This window comes from Phodopus roborovskii, unplaced genomic scaffold (genome assembly GCF_943737965.1).
Source record: "Phodopus roborovskii unplaced genomic scaffold, PHOROB, whole genome shotgun sequence".
NCBI lineage: Eukaryota > Metazoa > Chordata > Mammalia > Rodentia > Cricetidae > Phodopus > Phodopus roborovskii.
In genome coordinates, this window is record NW_026126540.1 from 16,558,088 (window position 1) to 16,581,045 (window position 22,958).

Sequence of the window (22,958 nt, forward strand, 5' to 3'; positions counted from 1 at the left end):
AATGCAAAGAGAGAGGAAGTTAGAACTGGACGTTCCTTGTCAGAATCCTTCTATCCTATTATTATGGCTGTAACTGGGTGACTGCAGGGTCAGGGGAGGGTTGTGGGAAACAGTTAAAGCCCAGCAAGGTTTCCAATGGCAGGTAAAGATAAACATGAAAGGAAAGATCAGGGAGGAAATCAAGTGGCACTGAAATTCTTGCTGTGTCACAAAAGAGGACGTTCCAGGCAAGGAGGAGAAAGTCACAGTGAGGTCCAGGGAAAGGATCTTTTTGTTCTTCTTGAACCCTAGCTTAGAAAGTGAAGAATTTTAGTCACCACCACAGTTAAAAGCATTCTCATGGCTTTGTACTAGTCATGATGATTGCTGGCCAAACCAGCAATCTGTTTTACCATGAATGTAAATCCTGCCCCAAGGAGACCTTTAGCCTGGGCTAAAGCCATCCAGCAGGTGTGGACTGTTTGTCAAGATGACAGATGTCAGTCTCCATATGTAAAGCAATTATTCAAATCTATTGTCATGAATTTAAACACTCAGGAGGATTAGAAACAGCTGGCCCAAGTGTGTGTGAGCACTCAGGATTTTTTGATTTGGAAGGCACATTAACATCATCAATATGAACTTCTGGGTGAGAGAAATTGAAACTCTGTAGCTTTGATTGTGAAGATGTTGGGGGTGGGGTGGGAAAGAAGCATTCTCATCACCTGCTGAGCAGGCTCCTCTATATTTTGATTGAGTTCATCAGTGAAGGGACTCTGACCAGCTCAGTCATGGCAAGCCTGGCTCTGGCAGGCCTTGTCCCTCTCCCTCTTTTCTTCTCTCTTCCTAAAAACAGTTAGATTACATTCTTTATTTCTTTATTATTTCTTTGTTTGTTTGGTTGGTTGGTTGGTTGGCTGGTTTTGGTTTTTCAAGGTGGGATTTCTCTTCTTAACAATCCTTGCTGTCTTGGTGTCCTGGAACTCACTCTGTGGACTAGGTTGGCCTCAAACTCACTAAGATGTGCCTGTCTCTGCCTCTCAAGTGCTGGGATCAAAGGTGTGTACCACCTCTACCATGCTAGATTACATTTTTTTTTTTTTAGTTCCAGGATGTTTGACATTTGTTTTTATTATATTTGTAATGAATAGATACATTGTCTGCTTTCAAAATAGGGCTTGAAAATACAAGGGGTATAGATACCACATAAAGCAAACTCCAGGTGGGAGACACTATGTACATCACATGAAAAAATAATCTGGTATTCATGTAATAAAAACAAAACTTCAAATTCCTAAGTCTCCAGCTTGCTTAAAAAAACACAGTTACAAAACTGTATTTAATAAACATTTTTTCCAATTTGGAAACAAAATGAGTAGACTAAATTTGCAGCTGGCAATCTCAATCAGTATTCTAGACTCCTATTATAGGATTGGTTATGTCCGTTGCTGTATTTCCTGAATGTCTAGATGGATGATTTACCAGATATGTTAAATCAACTGCTCTGGTCATTGTAGGCTTGGGTAATGGTGAAATGGTAGGTTGTGAGGGAATTTGAGGGATATTTTCACTAAGGGAAATCCCTGAGCTGGGTATGGGCCTCACATGCTGCAAGGAAACTATATGCTGGTTATTGATGCTGTCATAAAACCCAGAGCAGGACTGCTTCTGTCCTGAGGGTTTCCAGTTAGTGGGCCTATCTTCATAGGGTCAGCAGGTGAAGGATAGGGCCAGCAGGCGAAGGGGAAAGTGTGCTGTTTGTACTGTCCACAAACAAGAGAAGGCAAATGTCATTCATGACTGTCAATCTTACCCCTCTATTAAATGGGTTTCCTTTTTCTGAAGAACATGACTGGGAAGTAGCTGGCAAAGCTACTTTCTTCTTCAATGTATTGCAGTAATTTCCATATCCATTGCAAATATCTTACTATTTATTGCTTGTCTGTAAACTGTATCTGTGAAAGGCAGAATATCATAGGTGAGAACAATATTGAGAATTTCAGAATTTTCTGGCTTCTTCAATACTAACACAATCACTCACATGGTATGGAATTCTTCCCTGTCAACATTTTCTTTTGGTGCTGGAAATGACAGTGAATTCACATGTGCCAGGGTAATGAATTTGTCCTTTTCCAGGCTCCCAACCAGGATTCTTCGAATCTTAGATTTCACCAAGCCCACCCACTCTGAGAACTGTTTTTCTGTTAGTTCACTTTCCAGAAGTACAATATAATGCTTGTATTTTAAAAACAGCTTGGTACTTCAAAAAGTTTGGACCATTCTGCTTTATTCAGCAAAATTTCCTATTTCCTACGTGATAGCAAGCCCTTGCCTAAACAACTCAATCATGACCATCCTGGTTGAAACAGACACATTGTATGTGGAGTTCTGCTGTGATATGTGGGTGTAATTATAGGCATAAGATGGTACCTGCCACTGGGATTCACTCTTGGGTCCCACACAGGCAGGTTAACATTTTGTTCTTCCAGTTCTTTTAACAACCCTGGATTTGGCCATCCCCACTCAGAAAACACCAAAGAAAATTCACATACTGGAATGGGTGCTATTGCATTTGGATAAACCTGGCAAGTTCTTGCTACTAGCATAGCAAAAAAAAATACCTGCAAGGAATCCCAATATATTGGATACTATGACATTTGGCCCATAATATGATGGCTCTCAGTGTTAACCTGAAGCAGTCAATGTTTGCTTCTAGGTATAAACATTCATCAGTTACCAGTTACGGGCAACCATTAAGGCTTCTTATGCACCTAATGTTTAAATTTTTAAGCAGATTATCATCTTGTAGATCCAAATCTGGAATAGTCTGCAATGCTAATCTTGCAAACAAAATGTCATTCTCTATTCCAAAACATAGTTTGATTAACAGGCACAAAGGCTTCCTCACCAGCTCTTAACTCCTTCACTTCCTCCTGTGAATTCAGTTTGTCATAGAAGGTGAAAACGTCATGTTGATCCACGTGACTTGGTGCAACCCACAAAGCAGTAAAATGTTTCCCCAAATATTCTCAAAGCTAGCTACCCTGGTCTATCCCCTTATATTGCCACTTCTTCCTCCTCCAGAGGCTGACTACTAGGTTATCCAGTTAATCCAAGTGTTGAAGTCCAGCAACCAAAAGCCCCCTTTGGCTCACCTAATTAACACACCCAATTAAAATTAAACACCTTATCCTAACATGGGATATCCACTTGTACCATTATAAACTACATTTCCCCCATATGCCAGGACTGTCTTCTCCTTATCCAGAGGCAGGCCTTTGCCCCTACAGGACGAATCCCTTGTTCCCTTCCCTGTCTCCCTCCCCCTTGTTCCCTTCTCCTCCTTCCTCCTCTATCCCCTTTGTTTGTGTCTTATTCCTTGCCCTCTATCCCTCTATGACAATTAAATCACCATGGTGATGAGAACTTGGTCTTGAAGGCCCTGAGCTAACTAATACTTTTCCTCTCACTCAGTATGTTTAGGAGCTTGGAAGGCTGTGTCCATTTCAGGATACACAGCCAACATCAAAGGTGTAACACAGAGACCTACTGAGTCTTTTACTAAACTTTTGGCCTGAGTACAAATTTCTATGGAATAGAAAGTGTAGCATGCTGTGGCAGCTGACATACTGTGTATCAACTTGCTTATGATGGGGTCACAACAGAGAGACAGAAGGTAGTTAGTCCAATAAAGAATTCCCCCCTGAATGACTAGATCCTAGAATGTCAAGAAATAGGGGCTAAATAGTGCCATTGTCTTTGCAGAGGCTCTTACCACAGCCCTAAAGTCTCATGCTTCCTGGTCATGTCAACAAACAGGGCATTTTAAGAGAGACTGCCCTGTAGCACCAGTTCCATTAATTGGGTGAAGGCCTAGAAACTGAAATAAGAGACAAGACAATAGGTTATCCATTCAACAGAATGTCAGAATGACAAATGCCGTTTATTGAGGGGATGGGGTGAGCTTACATACTGACTCACAGCACAGTGGAAAATAACAGGGTTTTCAGGCTTAGCGCCTCCCCACCAGATGTGTGTTAGCAAAAGAGGAAGACTACCAATGGTAACGCTGGGAGGCAAGAAACCAGGGGCAACTCTGGGGCAAAATGTTCCAGCCAACAGCTTCAGGCTTGCTCAAGGTGCCTTGGGGGTCCATGCAGGGCCCTACATTTCCCAATGCCAGAAAAGAGTACTTCCATAAAGCTACCTACTAAGTGTCATGGATGTCATAAAGGCAAGCATTGGGCAATATATTGCAAATCTAAAGATAGTACAAATGGTTGCACCCTGGTTCCTTGAAACTCCCTACAGGAAAGTCCTCAGACCCACCTGCAAGTAAGTCTTTTCCCAAGAGATTCACCTCAAATCAGATGGATATGAATAAGTCACAACCTAATGTCACTGTTGTTACTCTTTGCTCCTTTGACTCTTTACTCTTTTGCGGGCTTGTCACCCCACTCCCAAATAAATACATGGAGGTTTAGTCTTATGAATACTGACCTTGACTTGTTTCTAGCCAGCTTTTTTAATTTAAATTATCCCACCTATTTTTTTGCCTCTGAGATTTTACCTCTCTCTATTCTATACATCTTTCTTTACTTCTTATTCCATGGCTTATTGTGTAGCTAGGTGGCTTGTCCCTGGTGTCCTCCATTCTTCTTCTTCCTCATTCCTTGATCTCTCTTTGTCTCCTTCTATTTATTCTCTTGCCCATCAGCCCTGTTTCTCTCCTGCCTAGCTACTGGACTTCAACTCTTTATTAGACCAATCAAGTATTTTAGGCAGGCAAAGAAATACAGCTTCACAGAGTTAAATATGGCCTCTGCATCTGATCCTCCCTCCAGATTCCTGCCATGTTTGAGTTCCTGTCCTGACTTCCTCTAGTGATGATCAGTGATGTGGAAATTTAAGGCAACTAAGCCCTTTCCTCCCCAATTTGTTTTTGGTCATGGTGTTTCATCACAGCACTAACCCCCCTCCACACACACACACACATACACACACACACACAAACACACACACACAAATACACACACACACACACACACACACACACACACACACACACACCACCATAGAACCCCTAAGAAATCCATTATATATTTTTTAGATAGGTAAAACATGACGTTCCATGAAGAAATTACATGTGCTATGTAAGCATCAAAGAGTACACGAATACAGAATAAATGCTTTTGAACTATTTTGTTGAATACCTGAATTTGGAAAATTTGACCAGAAAGAAAATGTAATATTGGTTATGATTGGTTGTCAGTGCCTTGGGCCTTAAACTCACCATGCAAACATAGCTGTGGGTGTGCATGAGATTTCCAGATTAGATTAGTGAAGATTGGCAACTATTCCATGGTTCCATGGTCTAACACCATTGATTGCATAAAGAAAGAGAAAGCAAGCAGTCATCTATCTCTGCTTCTAGACTAAGTACACAGTGTGTTGGCTGCTTTAAGCTCAGGCAGCCATGACCTTGCCACTATGTTGGGAGTGAGCTATGGCTTCAAACTGTTGGCTAATGTAACTCATCCTTCCTTAAATTGTTTTTCACAGATATTTTGTAGAGCAATAAGACAAGGAAATGATAGCTTAGAAAATGCTGAAGAAATCTGAAGAGATGAAAGCAAAATGATGGATCTTCGCATGAGCTTGTGCAGAAGACTTCTGAGTTTTCCAGTCAACTCCAGGGCATGCAGCACTTACCTAATTTTGGCTTTATTTTTTTTTTCTGACTTTCACAATGAAATTATGTCAAATAGAAATCATGTATAGAACTTATGAGGTTAGATTTAACTGCTTTTTGGAACTAAAAAAATGACAACTAGGAAAAGTAAACTTCACAAGTACAAACTGTAAATGAGCAGTGTGTACTTGACATAGGAAATGTCAAAAATAGTACAGCAGAATTGCAAACACAGCAGATATTCCTCAGGCTGGTTCATGGATTATAGAGATGGACAGTATGGTCCATGCCATAGAAGGAATAGTAGAACTGAAAATAAGATACAATAAAAATGCCAGTGTTACTAGAGAGGAAATGAAGCATGTTAGTAGAATGTGTAAAATTAATTGTAACCACACTGAAATCACCTAGACGGTAAACACATGAGAAAGATTGAGCCCCGCTATGCATGGTGAAAGTAGAGTCTTTGAACATATCAGTTGTTTAGGATGTCTTTCAAAGATAACACATTATTCCAGTAAACATCCAAGGTGGAGAATCCCTCACAGAGGTATAATATGATACTGAATTTAGCAGGGGAGAGGTTAGTAACTCAAAAATAGTCATAGCAATTCAAAGTTCTGGAAATCTGAAAACACAGAACTCTGAATGAACAAGACCCAGGTGATTAGGAAGTGCTGCTGGGAATATGTTGTACAGTGGCTGCTGAGCAAAGTGATAGAGGATAGAGTTAGTCAACCAGCAAGTAGTCAAATCATAAAGTACTTTTTGTGTCCTGCTGAAGACCTCAGATTTTATCCTCTGACTGTAAGAATACAAGATACTGAAGAGCAGAGTGACATTGTGATGTGCATGTCAGATCAGCTGTCTCAACAACACTTCAGAATATGGATTGTAGTATATCAGGTTATGTATAAGTAGAAGATCATATAGGAAAACTAATAAAGATAGCTACATTTAAAAAAAAGGCGGGAAGGGGGAAGGCTTAATGCTGTCTTGAAAAACACAAGTAGAAGGGAGAGCAAGAGGTATTTGTAAAGGGTGACCTTCAAAGTTTTGTGAGGATGACTTCTCTATCTGCAAATAAAAGAGCTACTAGTAATATGATATGGCCCTAAAATAATCATCACAGCATCTGCAAAGAAGAAGACACAATAAATAAGTCCATGTGTTCACTTGCAGATCAATTAGATGGAATTTAGTCATTGACTGATACAAATGAAGGGGTGGTGCATGAGGTCAAAGGGGAAACTGAGGTAGACAGGTTTCTGAGATGAGAAACCAGTTTATTTTTAGACAAGCAAGCATGAAAATAAGGACACTTCTGGGGAGCACTTGGGAAGAGAGAAATGATGGGTAAGTAGGCCAAAGCCAACTCTCATGGAACACACAATTGGAGACAACTAGGCAGTTGAATACCTGAAACCTGACAAATATGTTTGCTATATGAAGACCAAGCAACCTTATTTGAGCTTTGAAAGTGGTATTAACATCATTGTCATGAATGGAGGGAGCATAGATTTTCATCTTTAATCCCAGGGCCTACTTCAGGCCATACATTCCTACAGCTCTCTCTGGGATGGGCAGTTTAGAAGGTATCTATGCTATGACTTGACAACCATCAATTTGGTACTTGGTTCCATCATGCTCTTTATCATGTACACTATGCTACACTAAATCATGGCATAAGTACCACCCCTAAAAGGTCATAAGAAGTCAGACTTATATTTGTTTGTGGGAGACCTCTCAAACTTCTGAGAAGATTTCTTTGAAGGTTGCTCACTAATAAGGTTCCTCTGGCACCCGTACCTTCTGATGGTCTTCCCCTTTCTCCCTTTCATATATATGGATATGTTTGTACATATATTTTACAAATATACATACATATGTGTATATATGTGATATGTATGTATGTATGTATGTGTATGTGTGTGTGTGTGTGTCTTTTCCAGGCCTAGGTCCCAATAACAGCCTTGAAACTCTTTCATTTCTGGAGATCTACGTGTGTCAGTGTGTTAGCTTCTTCTCTGTGCTTGCAGCAGCTGCTTCACTTGTCATCATTATCAATAATATTTACTTATGTGCAGACAACTAATTGAAACATATAAAGTCATATTTAATGTAGTCATCCCACAAACTCATTGTGTAACATAGTATAGAACTAGAATGTAGAAATCTTAGGTAGTAACTCGTTCCTATCATCATCTACAGTAATTCTATACATCAACATCTCATAGCCTAATTCAGAATAAAGTGTTTATATCTTTTCTATTGATGTTAACTGATGGGGAATTAGCATGACCCCTGCTGCTCTAGGACTTCTGAGGAGGACTTGGCATCTGAGCATTTTTATTCTGGAAAGATTACCAAGGTTGTACTCAGAAAACATCAACCAATTTGAAAACTCAGCAGGTCTCAGGAGCAAGTCAGGTAGGAATTAGAGGCAGTTCTTTCCAAGTCATCTGGCTACTGCTGTTTGCCAAACCATATTACTCTCATCAAAAAAAAAAAAAAAAAAAAAAAAAAAAAAAAGCAGCTTCATGTTGAGAGGAGTGTTCTTATCTTTGGAAATTTTATAATGAGAATTCTGTTTCTTTATTCAAAATGCTCATTGATTTTTATGGGGCAAAAATCCACATTAGACTCCAGTTACTATTAGGATAAATAATCTTTCACTGCTACCTTGAGAGCAAAAAGCTCTCAAGTTATTTTTCCTAAGGCTTTGAAAGGATGACTAAAATCGCTGCTCCTCTCATGACCAGACAGATGAGAAGAGGCTGGTCTGGATAGCTCAAAAGAGGCAGAAAGAGAGAAGAAGTGAAAATGACGAAAGGAAAAAATTAGAATAGGAGGGAAAAAGAAGGTGGAGAGAAAGGATATAATGAAAAAATTGAGGTAAATGAATAGATGATACATTATATTATAATTATATATAATACGTGTGAATGGATAAGAGGTAGTTTGTTGTGCCATACAGACTTAAGCCAACAACTGTATTGACCTGGGGCTGGAGATACACTTAGTGGTACAGTACTTGATTTATATGTATAAGGTCTTGGCTCATTTCTATTTTCAAATCTATACATGGACGAATGTGCATGAATGCATGGTATGAAGATAATCAATTAGAACTCTTGGTTATAAAGTAAAAGTTAATCAGATATATCATGGTAAAATGTTATTGATTCGAATACTCTGGGACAATGAAGACTTAGATTAACTATATGCTTTAGAACTCACCACAAGACTGAAGAATGTTTGCATAAAAATTATCACAATATTTTAATTAAATAAATTCTTACTATTTTATCAATATAGAGTTTATCAGTAACTTTACTAAAATAAGACAGATATTTTCCTATAGTATTAAGGAATATGATGAAGTATTTCTATGAAATGTTCAATTGTGACCCTAAGATTTATAAATGTTTATTTCAGCACTCTATTTCCCAACATTCTATTTTGTAGGAAATAATTTGGTTTTGTAAACTGTATTTACTATAGGAGACAGTTTTCCTGAAAACCTTGTCATGGTTATAGTGTTGGTTTCTGATCATATAGATAAAATATATCCTAAAAGTTAAAGTTAAGGAGATCTGCCTATTATGGGATTTGATAAGAAGAAAATCATTATGTTTCTCTAAGAATTACAGATTAATTTTAATGTGTGAAGCGCCTATATGGGACAGCCTAGCTTCAAGTCATAGTTTTATTTTTCAGTCTCAGTTTCACTGTTGTTAAAGACAAGGCAGGCTGTGGAATACTGGGTTACATATGTCGGAAAACATCTATCCTGCGTAAATGAATTAGTAAATAAGAAAAAAAAAAACCTTTATACTCAACTTATATTCTTTTTATATATTTTTTAATTTATTTTACATACCAACCACAGTTCCCACTCCTTCCCTTCCTCTCCCTGCCCCCTCTTCCCTCCAATCCATACCCATCCACTCCTTGGAACGGGTAAGGCCTTTTATAGGTAGTCAAAAGACTAGCACATTCAGTAGAGGCAGAACCAAGCCCCAACCTCCATCAAGACTAAGCAAGCCTCCCACCATATAGAATGAGCATCATAAAGACAACTTATGTGCTAGGAATTGATCCTCATCCTATTGCCAGGGGTTCCACAAAGAGATCAGGCTACAAAACTGCCACCCACATGCAGAGGACCTGGTTCAGTCCCATGCAGGATCCCTAGCTGTTGGTCTAGAGTCTGTGAGCTCCCATAATTTTGGGCCAACTGTTTCTGTGGTCATGATCTTGACTCTTGATTGCTCATATAATCTCTCTTCCCTCTCTTGGACTGGACTCCTGTAGCTCTGCCTGGTGTATGGGATGGTCCAGTTTGGAGAGGGATGGAGTGGAAGAGCAAGGAAAGAAACATCTTAACAGAGCCATTACAGGGCTAGGAAGAAACCTGGTGCTAGGAAAATTCCTAGGAATCCACAAGGATGACCCAGTCTAACACCTAATGGAGAGAGTTCTTGAACTGGCCTTCCTCTGTAATCAGATTGGTGACTATCCTGTCATCATCCAGTAACTTATATAAGCAGATACAGAAATCCACACTCAAGTCATATTCTAAATAAGCATACATATTAAATTTTTAAAAGATAATTTTAAAAAAAATCTATGTATGTAAGTACATGTCTGTGTGAGACTACCCATAGGAGCTGGAGTTACAGATGATTATAAACTGCCCATTATGGAGGCTGGGAACAGATCTCAGGTCCTCTGTAAGTGTTCCTAAATACTGATCCATCCCCAGCCCTGCATTTATGTCCCCACAGCCTAAGAATTGATGTGTTTCCATGTAAAAGCTATAATCAAGGTATTTTCAAATTGATGTTAGTTAATATAAAATAGTGGGTTACACTATAACATCTTATATACATATATCATTGTACTTTGCTCATCTCTTTCTCCCAAATATTGCACTGCCCTCACTCTTCTAGTTACTTAGAATCTGTCTATTACCGGTTTCAAACTCAACCAAAATCTACCTTGAACAGGAATCTGTTATCTCAGCTGCAGGATTCCTTCATCATGTGTTCCTTTTGTAACACAGTGTCCCTATACTGACTTATTTTTTCAAGGACTTTAATTCTGTGCATTCCCATTGAACCAGTTCCCTTCTGAAAAGACCTAGTGATTCATAGCCCCTACCAAAGTGTTGTACTTAGATAGATAACAGAAGGGAAATGAACCAAAAGCCTTCTTAGTGAGCCTTGGAAAACAGGTGAGACTTTTTCACTTTGAGCCTTAGAAAAACTGGCTTTGGTGACTGGCTTTTAGCCCCTGAATAATGATGTCAGAAGTCTACACTGTGGCAAAGACTAAGAAACTGCATCAGTAGTCATTTCTTTTACAAGCTAAAATTATAAAATAATTTTATAATATAAAAGAGATAATATGAAATCAAAAAAGAAAGAAAACGCAAAGCCAGATCTCCTGCTACACTGTAATGACTTAAGCTGCTAATTTAGAATAATAATTGCCACTATTAGTTATTGCAAAATCAGCATTCTTCTGAGTGCTTCCAAATGTTACATCATTGTAAGGTCCTCATTGCAAGCCAAGGAAAATAGATTATTGCTTACTCCTACCACCTGCATTCACATACACACACACACACACACACACACACACACACGACTCGCTACTAAAAATGTCAGTATTAGTGCATAACAGTTTCTGCTATGATACATTTTCTGTGAAGAACTTGAAATCTGGGCCCATCTACTCATCAAAAGACATTAGAAAAAGTGGTGTGAATTGATATCTAATTGAACTGGCTCAATTGTGTAGTTAATTTCTTTTGATTGACATAAAATTTATTGCAGATGTGAGAGGTGCCTTCAATACTAAAAGGTGAGGCTGATTTGAGCTGTAAGGAAATAAGAATGACCAGTGTAAAAGGGGAGTACTTTAAACCCCTATTGAAAAGGAGCCACATTCTTTACTCATCACAGCCTATCAAGCTTTCAGTGCCTCTCTTCCAAGGGGGCTGTCATAACAATCTTGTAGGGAGCCAGTCTTAGATCTGGTCTAGCTAGTCTATTGTGTCTTAGTCCATCCCAGGCCCACACATTGCTTTTCCCAGTGAGCCAGCTGCCCCTGTAGTCTTCAACACCCTCTGCCTCTACCCCTCCTGCAACACACCAGGGTACCCAGAACAGAAAGCCCTTCCCATAGGTTCTCTATTTTCCAAATGAACTGGGATGGGGAACAGACAAATCCACTCAGACATAAAGGAAAATCTCTCTGTCATCAAGATTACCATACCTCTTGTGCCTCCTCCTCAGGTGTCCTCTGTAATGGGACTCTAGTTCCTCTACAGGTTGGAGTATCGTCTACTCAGAAAACTCACATGGATGGGTCAGCAGCAGAGAAGAGATACAGACCTGGGAGATTTGCTAGACTAAGAGCTAAGCACCTTGCCCCCGGCCTTATGAAACCCTCCTTAGAATACACTGCTGCATCTCCAAGAGGGTTCAGATAACCAACAGCTGCCAAATGAACCTCAGCCTCAGAGCAGCAGTCCTTTAATGGCCAGAATGATAGATGATGGGAATCTGGCTTCCTCTGGAAAGATGGTGTTGAGTAGCCTCTTAGCACACCCTCTGCCACACTCGGGACAGCCAGGGCCAGACTGCTTTATAACAATTCCCTTTCACTCTGTAAGATGACTTAGTGTCACCCAGAAAATGAGAGCAATCAAGAAAAGTAGCCAATGAGTGGTGCCTCATATATGTTGTTGCCTCCTGTGCTTTGCTGTCTATCCAAGGGCAAAGCTTTTATCTACTTGGAGAAATATAGAAAGCACATGAGTACCTAGCTATCCAGAGAGTACATTGAGTTGAAAATAATATAACATCATCTGTTAACTTTCTTACTAATTTCTAAAAACAAAGGCCTCTAGTTAAAGCTAACAAAAGTTCAAGGTAAAAATTATAAGCTGCCACTATTTGTAATAGCAAGAACCTGGAAGCAACCTAGGTACCCCTCAATTGAATAATGGTTAATGAAGATGTGGCACATCTACACAATGGAATACTGCAGAAAAACATAATGGTATCTTGAAATTCGCAGGCAAGTGGATGGCACTTGAAGAAACCATCCTGAATGAGGTAACCCAGTCACAAAAAGAGGAACACAGTATGTACTCATTCATATATGGATTTTAGACCTAGATCAAAGGATCACCAGCCTATAATTCACACCAACAGAGGAACTAGGATACAAGGTGTATTCTAAGAGATTCATATAAAGTTCCTCACAGAACTGGGAAGGGACAAGTCCCCCAGAGCTCATGTGAAGTGGGGGTGGGTAGCGAATGGAGAGAGAAGTAGGAGAAAAACGAGGGGGAGGAAAGGAAAACATGTGCGACCAGGAAGATTGAGCCTGGTTAGGAATAGAAGACAGGAAAGAGAGAGAGAGACAGACAGAGAGAGAGAGAGAGAGAGAGAGAGAGAGAGAGAACATAAAAGAGGGAGCCAGTATTGGTTTGAAGATAAAATTGAACACAAAGAAAGGTCTAGAGAACTACAAGACTGCTCCCAACTAACAATTTGAACTTCAGTGGAAAAGCTGTCATAAATGCCCTTCCTGGAGAGTGAGATCAACAACTAACTTATCCATGGAGCCCTCAAGTAATGCCTGTTGGAAACAGGATCAATCACCCATACATAAACACAGAGTCGAACTAGAACCCAGATGCAGATGGAGAGGACAAAACCATGTGGCAGATACACATACAGACAGCTTACCTGAACAAGGAGGAGCTAAGGGCCACTAGACTGATAGCTGGGAAGCCAGCATGGGACTGGCTCAGGCCCCCCTGAATATGGGTCTCAGCCAGAAGGACTGAGCAGTCTAAGGGACCTCAGACAGTGGAGCCAGGATGTGTCCCTGGTGCACAAAAGGACTTTGCGAACACATCCCCCATGGAGGGATAACTGCCTTAATCTAGAGCCAGGAGAGAAGCCCTGACATGACCTGTCAGATCTACATGATCCCAACTGGATGGAATTCCCCTACATATGGAATTGCGGTGGGGGGGATGGGAGGGGAGGGTGGTTAGACTGCATGTGAGAGGGCAGAGAGGGTAAAAGGGAGGGAAGGAGGGAGGGAGGGGGGAACTGGGATCAACATGTAAAATAATAAATTAAATTAAAAAAAAAAAATGCTTTGACTCCAAAATTTAAGTTGAAGGACAAGTTACTGGGGAAAAGGATTTCTATTTTTGTTTCCACAGAAAATGAAAAGCTGTGGATTCCTTCCAGACTAATGTGGTTTGATCAAGCCAGACTGCCTGAAACAGAGTACCAGGTGATCCTACATTCCAAACAGCTGGACAAAGCAGCCTCACAGACTACAGCCAGGATTTCTGAATCTTCTTCGAATCCCCCATGACAGCGCCCCTTACCAGAAGGAAGTAGTTTGGAAAGAACAACACCCAAATTCCCAAATATTGTCTATAAATGTTTGTTTTCATTTAAATGGACTTTGTTATATAAAATAAATTAAAAAACATTTAAAAAATTACAAGCTGCCTTGGTACTAAGAAAACAAGAAACTGGTCATGTTGAAGCATACAAATCATAAATGGATATACATATTTGTGATATCTAGACTCATTGATCCAATCTGTAGTTCATGTTTTCCACGTGCTGCTTGGGAGTAATAACAACGGCCTTACCTGCTTGGAAGTCTTGAATCCTTCAATGGTTCTTAATTAAGAGCAATGCTAAGTCAACACCAGGAAATGTTTGCTTTAGTTTTTTGTATTTGAAAGAGTGAAAGACAAATTTAATTAGTAAATGCAGGTATGTGTGTGTTGCTTGCTAAGCCCTTGAGACAGTGGTTAAGGCCAGGATGCTCTCCTTTCTCTCCATCCTTGAAAGTGACTTTCTCTCTCACAGGATCAGTGCTACAGAAAAATCATACAGTTTCTGCAAGTACAATAGTCTCTCACTGTCTCAAGAGCACTGAGCCCCTTGAGCCACCCGTGTTTACCAAGAAATTGGCACTCTTACCTAGTATGTCATAAGTACTGCTGCAGCTCCATATCCCACCTGAAGGAGCATACCTCACATGTGTGTTGACATTCATTTTTCCTAATTAGTGGCTTTATTGTTAAGGAAAACATTTCATTTAGATGATTGGTAAGGTGAACAATTGAGGTCTAATTAAATTGTGAGGTGCTTCCATCTCTGAATGTACAGGCTCTTTCAGCCTGTCACTTACCCTGTGGGACAGAGCTTAACAGCTCTTAGGAATGTGATGAGAAGCACACTCTTCATCACCCTCGGGCTCCTCATTTTGATATCTTAATTGTTCAGATAAGCTGAAGGTATTTATGGGCACTCACTGTATATCAGAGAACAGAAGAGTGGCTTTGCTGCTGCTGGGACAGTATGTGGGGAATTTTCCTCCAGAGATCCACCTTAGTGAAAACCTGTGTGGTAATTAGTGTTGCCTCAGTGTGAGGAAACTTCAGGCCTTACTGAAGCTCTACTAGGTTGTTTGGCTGGTAGCTTCAGTGGCACATGCACTTCTGCCAACATTCCCCACCCCTGGGAAAATAGGTTGGAGTAAAATTCACAGAGGTTTAAGCTCTAAGGAGTAAAGGAGCCTCATACATTTAAGCTGCTATCATGAAAAAAATATGTATCTTTTTTTTTTTTTTAAAGCTGCACGTCGGTTGTGGTGATGCAAGCCTGTAGGATTTGCTGAAAGAGGCAGAGGCAGGAGGATCATGAGTTTAATTAAAGCTGAAATGTAATAGAATGTGTTTTTCCTTTTTCACTTTGCAATTATCCTTTGGACCACCTTATTCTATGATAGAAATATGTATAATAAAAGAAAAGAAGGTGGGGTTTGACAATAATAAAGGAAAGGGATTTGCACAGGTCGGGGAGTGAGGAAAGAAGGGCAGGAGGGAGAAAGAGAGAAATTTAAGTATGATGGAAGAAAAATGAATGTTAAATATGATGGGACCTGCAAGTGACCTTGGCACCAGCCTAAAAGCTGATCCAAAGAAAACATACTGGACTCTAAAGTTAAAAATGAATGGAAGTGGCACTGGAGAGATGGCTTAGCAATTAAGGGTAATGGTTTCCCTCCTAAAGGACCCAGGTTCAATTTCCAGCACCACATGGCAGCTCACAGAAGGGGAGATGTAGTTTGCCATGATTTAAGAGGGGAAAGGTTTGCTTTACTCCATGATTATACCACTTGCCTCACAAGCATGCTTTAAAACTATAGCCCTGTCCTACTGGGTGTTCCCTGCCTCAGAGCAGCCCACTTCTGTCTTGCTTTGGCATGTTTGCCTAGTTTTGCTAAATAACCTCTTCCTAAAAACATGCATGTCTTCAGACAAGAACCAAAGAGCCAGTAACATCATCTGAACTCATGCTTATGTGGTTTTAAAGTGCACAAAGACCCCATTCACCCACCCCTGCTCTAGCTAAAGATTGAAATATTCCAAGACTCAGGGCCATGAAAGAGCAGGAACTTGGGGACTAGATAACGAAGGTCATTATAGAGAGAGGTTGTGTTCCCATTGTCACACTTCCCACAAGAAGCTTTCCCAGACTCTTAAATGATGGTCAGAAGAAATGATTAGCCATTCAACCTCTGTGGTAGTAGTGTCTGTGGTCCCAGTTTGAGTGTGAGTGTGAGTGAGTGTGTGAGTGTGTGCGTGTGTATTTAGACACCTGTACAGTACACGTAGAACACTGCTATATAAAGTTTGAAATATAACTGTATTGATCTACTACACAGGTATTTTTATTGATTTTTTTCTGAGATCTTAATTTCCAAAGACAGTAATTTGTATTCTGTTTAAGAAAACAAAATCTGTTATATCATTAACATTTCCCTTAGTGTGAGGAGGTCACCTCCAGGAAACACAATCTCATTTTAAAATCTGAGATTTATATTCTAGGGGTCTCCCTAGAATAATGCTGCCATGACCAGTAAGGACAGCTAACTCTTTCCTATTTTTAATGGCCTTTTAGGCTTAGTGAAAAGCAAATAAAACTGTTAATTGAAAAACAGAGAGGAACAAAATAAAAATAATCATATTGAAGAGAAACAGCCCGATGTCTTGGAATTAGAATAAGCATCTGCTATGATAAAGTGCAAGGGGTCCTTGGTGGATTCCACAGCAGGTGAAGGTCACCAAGGAGAGGGACAAACATTCCCGGCATCCAGAGCTTAAGTGATTAAGTTTTGTTAGAAAGGAAAGGGGGAGCAGAGAGGGAGAAAAGAGGTAAAGAGACACAGAAACAGAGAGAGGGCAAATGAGAAGAGAGAGAGATAAGAAAAGTCCTGTCTGTGCAGGGGAACAGCAGGAAAGAGAACATGAGTGGGCGGGGTCTGTCTTTTAAAGGCTTCCTTTGCACCTATGTGCAGAATATGAAACGATGGAACCCTGGCCTCACCAGAGTCCTGCCTAAGTACATTCTGCCAGGTGACAGGAGTAGGCCAGCAAAATGCTTGAATCCTTATGGCTTCTACCTCATTCTTTTTGCTGGTTATAAAAATTATGTCACATATTTATAAAAATGGGGAAATGAATAGGAAAATTATCTGCAATTTTCAATGCCAAAATGTAATTTTATCATTATAAACATTTCAGTATATTTTATTTCAATCATTTCTTTTACAAAACACACATTTACTTAGTTGAAATCCTATCACACAAAAAAATTGAGCATATTTTTTCATTAATGTCATTTCCCTCAACGTATTTGTGAACAGCATGTCATTTCCTCAACATATTTGAGTCATTACGCTTTTATGCCAGCATGGGGGAAATTGCCAGGGGCTAAAGTTGGATGAACTCTCACAGGTGGCACTGTCAGTAGTCACCAGCACCAGTAACATCAGCAGCGATAACAGCAGTACCTAGGCCACCTCTGAACTTTTGTCTCAAATCCAAATCTCCCGGGAAGGATCTAAAAACTCAAGCCATACCCAGCCCCACCCTACAATATTATCAAATCCGGCATTTGCAACTTTTAAACAGTCCAAAGCTATTCTGATAAACCGTCAGCATTAAGAAGACATGCTAGGAGCACTTGCCCCACCCATTATGGGAGATATGGCTCCAGCACTCAGAGCCCTCACCACTCCTCTGGCATGAGAGATCTGGCCCTATGGCATGGGCCTAGAAGAGACGACTCCACCCCTCACCTGATGGGGGCAGTCCCAGTGGCCAGCTCATCTACCACCCAGACCCACAGCCTAGGCCTTAAGTTGGGCCCACTCTTAACATCTACCTAACCCATGACCTGCTGGAGTACCTGATGAGACTGGTCCTCGGAACAATAGAAGCAAGATCTCCATGATGAAGCAATAGCAGGATATCCAGGAAGAGTTTCAGTGAGGGCCCAGTGATAATGGTATGCCAGGAGCCAGAGGCCTTGAACCAGATCAAAGATTCATTGCAATGAACATTTTTCAGTTGGGGCTGATTGGACAAAGGGTATACTGCATGACACACCACAGCTCCTGATGCCATTAGGTTAATGAAGAGGTGTTGGAAAGTCAGAGAATCAAGGTGGATTTTTGTGTGCTTGTTTTTAATTAATTTGGTTGGTTTGGTTTCTTTTGGGGTAATACTACAGGAGTGAGGGTTGAATATTGAGAAACTTTGAGGTGAGAGAGATTGGAGTACATGATGGGAAATCCCCAAAGAATCAATTAAAAAAAATGTAAAAAAAAAAAAAAGGGAGGGGAGGATCCATGCTGAGGCTTCAAATCTTTTAGTGTCAAACCCTTTAATTTTGAAAAACAACCATCTCTCCCTGTTTGAAATTTTGAAATTTGAATGTCACACTATCATCTGCAATGTCATTAATTGAACTAGGGGTAGCTGTTAAGTAAAAGTGGAATACGCAGATGACAGAAAGTCAACTACCATGTGATCTCACTCTTGTGAACTCTACACAGTAAGGGGAAGAGGATTAGGGATAGGAAAAAGCTGACCAGCTTAGATAGGAGTAAGAAGTTCTTACTCTCTACTATATGTTGGGGGACTCCTGGTTACAGCAATGTACAATGCATTTCATATAAGAGAATCTTAAGAGTCTCTACCACGAAGAACTATCTTGGGCTATTCACAGAGATCCACCTACTTCTGCCTCCCAAGTGCTGGGATTAAAGGTGTGCATCACCACAGCCTGGCTCAAATAATTTATAAATAACCATTGTTTTTTTTTTTTTTTTTTAAAAAAAAAAGTCAGAAAATGTACATAATTGCTTTGGGCTTTTGGTTTTCTTTTAGATTCTAATGGAAGCTCAAAGACAATTTTATTAGCATTGAAAAGAAAAACTCACAGGCCAGGCAATAATGTAAATTTCAGCACTATTTGGAGGAAAGGAGGGATGTGAAAGAAAGTCACTCTGTGTAAGAGGGCGGAGAGGTCAGAAGCTCAGCAGGAAGAGGATTTCAGAGAAAGATTAACAAAACCCAAGTACCAGGAAAAAAGCACACTTAGGTTCAGGTCAGCGCCTGAAAGAAAAAGAAAAGAGTAGAAGTTGTGACTTTCTTAGAAAGCCAGGTAGACTCAGCCAAACCACGTGACTGCTAGTGGAGACTGTGCTAGATGGTGAGAATTCTAGGAAGAAACAATATATCTCATTAGAGGAATAATTATTCCTCTACCTCTTTAGCTTGGCTTGAGGGGAGCCCACATTTGTAGGAATGGTTCCTCGGACAGATGATTGATCACACCCAACAGGACTGTCTCTACCAAGGCCCAGAGATAATATTCTCTTGACCACAAGTTTTACATTAGTGGGCTGTGGTGACATCAGGCCTGTGTGTCCAGGCTGGGCCTAAAGGCATGACACAAAAATGTCTCGAGTTTGGAGACCTGTCTCTGGTTGCACTTCCGTGTAGCAATGATTCCGCAGGGCTTGAAAGAGAGTGACCTCTGCTTGGTAACTGGTGATTAAAAACAATGCTATTGGCCCTCCTTAGTCTCTCTACCTACTATCATCAAAATCCTCCCGCTGATGCCCTGCCCCTACCCTGAAGCCTACTTAAGCATCTGCTCATCAATAAAGCAAGTTCCTGCCATGACCAGGTCTGATTGCCCTTGCAAAGGACAATACACTAATCTTTCCTCAGTCCTCTCCTCTGAGGGAGGAATTGCAGAGTGGTGACCCCACAATTGGCACCCAGTGTGAGGAGATCACAACCGAGGCCAAGTAAACTCTCAAGGTGAGTGAGACCCTTAGTATGAGTGACGCAAGCTCAACCAAGCATGATCCAGCCTTTAAGACTCTCCACCTCATACTTCAATCTAGAGGGTTGGAGCTCACAGATGCAAATGCAACAAAAACCTGGGACACCATCATAGCTTTAGCCCTCTGGGTCCTAGCAGCTGACTTTTTCTCTTGGGAAATCTGGGATAGGGTTGGGAGGCTGGTGAGTGCTCCCCTCTTGGGTTCTACCCTACTATCAAGGCACTTAAGGATATTTGCACCCAGTCTCTCTCTCCCTGCCTATATCAGCTCTAGTGGGAAAGCCTAATCTTGAGAATCAACCTTATGGTCAGCTGCCTGCCACACCCAAGGTGGGGGGAGGAACAGGAAGGGATGGGCTTGGACATGGGAATTAGGCCAACAGCCCCTCGTATCTCCACAGAGGAAGCAGAAGAGCAAAAACTGGGCTAATTTTGATAAAGAAAGAGCCCAAAACTGTAAGAATAGAAGTGAAGGCCAAGGCTCTTGGGGAACCCTGGGGCCAAGCATGGGAGACTACCATCCTCCTCTTTATACCCTTGTAGATTCTAAATTGCCCCAAGCAGACAGTTCTCAATATGCCACCTTCGGATGGATCTTTCATCTCATGACCCTTGTGCTACCACGCCATGGGGAGGGACAGAACCAGCATATGCTGAAGCATATCTGGCAAAAATAAAAAATTAAAAAAAAAAGGAGGGTGAGGGGATGAAGGTGAGGTCTTAACAGGCCTCTCAAATGGTACCCATGGGAGGCCAAGAACCTTAAGAAGTTGAGGTAGGCAGTAAATAGCAGAGGATGGGCCTAATTCTCCATGGGCCCAGGCCCTCCTTCAAGAAATAGCTTACAATCCTTGTGTTCTCAAGGATTGGATGAGCCTAGCCAAGGTTGTTCTACCCAGTACCCAGTTCATTAAATGGAGTGCTGGGTCAGAGCGAAACGAAACCAACAAGCTAACCCAGCCATATCCATTTCTCGTACAGGGGAAGTATTTTCAAAGGGTATCAAACAAGCAGTGCTAGCCTCCGACCTGTACAGAGATCAACTCAACAGGTCCGGTTACAAGCCTGGCAAAATTGGAGGAAGGGCCATGGAGTCACCCATTGCCGGGGTGAGGCAAAAACCAGGGCGGGGGGATATCTCCCAGAATTCACTGATAGGGCCCAACAGAGCATCCACTGAAAGTTGCCCCCTGGCTGGATGAGGAATGAATTTGTTAAACGAGTGAGGGAATGCAGGGTGCACATTTGGCCACCTGTACAGGCTTGAAGGACACCTCCCTGAGCCAATGGATTATAGCCACCAAAGATATTGGCACCCAACGACACCAGATAAAATCTCTGGTGGCAGCACTGCAGGCTCAGATGGCCTCGATGACCCAAGCAATTGCTAATTCCTTAGCTGTCCAGGGAGGCACCCCCCAAAAGGAAGCCAAGCAGGGGGCATGCTTCAGGTGCAGTCAGCCAGGACACATTGAGCATGACTGTCCTCAAGGGGCCCCTAGCCAAAAGCCAAAAAAGGGAAGGCTCCTCCTACACCCTGCTCCCATTTTAAAAAGGGTTACAATTGGAGAGCGGAATGCTGCTCTAAGTTTGATCTAGAGAAATGCCCAACTAGGGGCTGGGCAACCTCCAGCCCTGTTCCACCAAGGAGGAGAGCAGAAGGTCGCCTGTAGCTCACTGGACAATGCCTATCATAGAGGGTTATCACCTGAAGATGAGTATCATCATTGGCGGGCAGAGATTTTCCACTGTTTAATAAAAACTGGGGCTGATAGAATACTATTAAGAGAAAAGGAGATGCCATTCTCTTGGGACCAGCTCCCTGGGCCTGCAATATTGGGCATGGGAGGGAATACCAAGTCCAAAGATACAACCACCTACCTAAGATGGTCCTGATGGGGAGAAGGGGAAAATTAGGCCCCTCAGTGTCCCAAGCTTATCAGCCAATTTACTGGGCCAGGATTTATTGGGGCAGATGGACGTGGTCATCACCACATACCATCTGGCGTTTTTCAATGATGATAATGGACTCCTTGAGCTCTCGGTTGAAAGACGAGACCATGACCAGTAGAAACACGACCGGAGGAAATCCAGCCTGATCCAAACCCAATGCTAGGGGCCACTGCTCCCCGTGTTCCAGTCATCCGGTGGAGCTCGGGTAAAGTCATATGGGTAGAGCAGTGGCCTTTATCCAGACCCAAACTCTCAACCCCCTGCTCTTTAGTGGATGAGGAGCTTAAGCTGAGCCATATTCAGCCATATGAGCCCCTGGCCCTCTATACACAATTATATCAAGCCCTCCTCACATTATTTTTTTTTTTTTAATTTTTCAAAAGGAGGAGGGAGGGCCTAGTCCAGAGGCGGTGGGTTTTCCAGGTCCCCAGCTACGTGCTAACCAAATGTGGACTGTTTTGATCTTTGTCACTCAAATCCAGTATATTAGCAGGACAAAAGTATGTGGGTGTAATACATTAATAGACTGTCTTAGTTAGGATTCCTACTGCTGTGAAGAGACACCACAACCATGACAACTGTTATAAAGGAAAACACTTAACTGAGTGGCTTACTATTCAGAGGTTTATTCCGTTATCATCACTGTGGGATATAGCAGCATACAAACAAGCATGGTGCTGGAGAAGTAGCTGAGAGTCCTACATGTTGATCCAAAGGCAACAGAAAGTGCACTGGGATGCACCAGGTGTGGCTTGAGCATACATGAGACCAGAAAGCCAACTCCCACAGTGAAATACTTCCTTCAACAAGGCCCTACTAATTGCGAAATAGCCACACCTCCTAATAGTGCCATTCCCTGAGTTTATGGGGAACAATTACATTCAAACTACAATGCAGACACCTAATTTGTTGGGAAACTTTCTCAGTGAAGAGCTGGCTGAGCTGAAATTCCAGAGAAGGAGCTAAAGAATGGATGCAGGACACTATATAGAAAACCTTCCATCCTTAGGAAAATAAGAAATACTACCAAACTCTTTTTACTATTCTAGTATCATCCTACACCAAAGTCA

At 41.4% G+C, this 22,958-nt stretch overlaps 1 pseudogene; it reads right to left on the reverse strand.

Annotated features, from left to right (window-relative positions):
* Nucleotides 1-1,415: 1,415 nt before the first annotated feature.
* Nucleotides 1,416-21,997, reverse strand: LOC127232910 (poly(A) polymerase beta-like; annotated as a pseudogene).
* Nucleotides 21,998-22,958: the final 961 nt, after the last annotated feature.